Source organism: Lactuca serriola, chromosome 7 (genome assembly GCF_051521515.1).
Source record: "Lactuca serriola cultivar US96UC23 chromosome 7, Lser_US96UC23_V15, whole genome shotgun sequence".
Classification (NCBI taxonomy): domain Eukaryota; kingdom Viridiplantae; phylum Streptophyta; class Magnoliopsida; order Asterales; family Asteraceae; genus Lactuca; species Lactuca serriola.
The window spans coordinates 166,312,260-166,314,412 of record NC_136414.1 but is presented as its reverse complement, the minus strand read 5'-3'; the positions used below and the strand labels follow the sequence as shown (position 1 = coordinate 166,314,412).

The window sequence follows — 2,153 nt, the reverse complement described above, 5'->3', positions numbered from 1 at the left end:
ACAAACAAGGGATTGATTGTATATTTATATATTTATAGCTATATATTTCCAATTTCAAGCAAATCTTTGATGACACGTGTCCCTTCCACATAGCTGCCGTCTTGGCTTGCCTAAAAGGTTGTCACTCCCTACCTACAATTTGCCACGTAGTCAAACTCCCGTTAAACCAATCGTCAACTCCGTGGACAGACTTCCCACCCAACCAAATAACTACACCTTTTTATTTCAACAACATAACTACAAAACCTTTTTCCATTTAAGAATTTAGTCATTTACAACCACTATATATATATATAAACCACAAACCCCTCAAATCAACCAACCAAACTCCACCCTCAAAAAAATATCTTCACACGACAAGTCTTTCTTCAAGAAAATCGACATGGGGTGGACTAGAGGTCCGGTTCTTGGCCGTGGCTCCTCCGCCACCGTCTCCGCCGCCACCTCCACCTCCGGTGAGGTTTTTGCAGTCAAGTCTATGGAGTTGTCGCAAGCTCAAAGCTTGCGAAAGGAACAATATTTCTTGTCTACTTTGAGTAGTCCTTATGTCGTGAGCCACAAAGGATGTGATGTTACTAAAGAAGATAACAAGATGATGTACAATCTTCTGATGCAGTACATGCCTTTTGGTTCCATTGTCGACGGAATAGATGGAAGAAATGGTGGCGGGTTGAAGAGTTCGGAGATTTTAAGGTATACGAGGGAGATAGTTCGAGGATTAGAGTACCTTCATTCGAGAGGCGTAGTGCATTGTGACATTAAAGGCAGGAATGTTTTGATTGATGAAAGTGGTGCGAAGATTGGTGATTTTGGTTGTGCGAAATGGGTTGATGAGGAGGCGCCGATTTGTGGGACGCCGATGTTTATGGCGCCGGAGGTGGCGCGAGGTGAAGAACAGGGGTTTCCGGCGGATGTATGGGCGCTTGGATGTACAATGATTGAAATGGCCACCGGTGGTTCACCATGGTCAAACGTTAGTAACGTGGCGTCGGTTCTTTACAGAATTGCATTCTCCGGGGAAATCCCTGAAATCCCAGATGAATTTTCCGATCAAGCGAAGGATTTCGTTAGAAAGTGTTTGAATCGGGATCCAAGAGAGAGGTGGACTGCGAAACAGCTTCTGAAACACCCGTATCTCCAACAATTTGACGACAATTCAAAGCAAATGATATGTGAAAAAATCTATACGGATTCACCGACGAGTATACTTGATCAAGACGTGTGGAATTCAATGGAAGAATCGTCGTCGTCGTCGTCGTCGTCGGTGGGATCTGATTTTACTCCATCCACGTGTTCGTCGAACTCTTTGAGGCAAAGAATCAAACAGTTGGCGGACAAGTCGGAGATACCAAAGTGGAGTTGTGAAAAGGAGGAAACCGAGTGGATCACGATCAGAATCAATGAAGATGGTGACGGAAAAGCAAACAGAGGGGCGGTGACAGGTGCGGTAGGTAATGAGATGGAGGTGGGTTGCACCATGAGTGGCGGTGAATATGATGAGTTGTTCATTAGTTGCGTAGATACCCCAAAAATTAGTTGTAGAAAAATAGCTGTAAAAGCAAGTATTGGGCTGGCATTCAATGCATCCAATGCGAATTTACTTAGACATAGTGGTTTACCTTCTGATTTTAATATGATGATAGTGAATTGAAATTCATTCGACTACAAGATTTCTTCAAATTTTGTAATTTAAGTTTTACGTTGTGTATTCTTTTGTTTTTATTTGATTTATTTAGTTAATGAAACAGAAAACATCAACCAACTAATCAAGTGCCATATGCTGAGGACATATTGTCCATTTAATATACATTTTATATTGGGAGGTAAAATCAAAATAAAGATAAGAATAATAGAAAAGTTCATAATCATGTAGTGATTATGATATTTTTTGTAAATTCTAATTACAATAAGGTTTATTTTGTTCTTTCACTTGCACATCATAAGAGTGTTTAGCATACTTAACGGGTGAAAATGCAAGATGTGATTATTTCCTATGTGAAAAAGGGAAGTGAAGGGAGGATGCTAAAACGTGACATGATGTTGAAGTGCATGAAAATTTGAGAGGTGTGAGAAAGTGAGATGATCCCACACATCATAGTCCAATGCATATCTTTTTCACTACTAGCACATTAGTGGTATAATTTATGAATATG

General features: G+C 40.4%; 1 pseudogene; it reads left to right on the top strand.

Annotated features, from left to right (window-relative positions):
- The first annotated feature begins 291 nt into the window (after positions 1–291).
- Positions 292–1,688, top strand: LOC145063027 (mitogen-activated protein kinase kinase kinase 18 pseudogene; annotated as a pseudogene).
- The last annotated feature ends 465 nt before the right edge of the window (positions 1,689–2,153 follow it).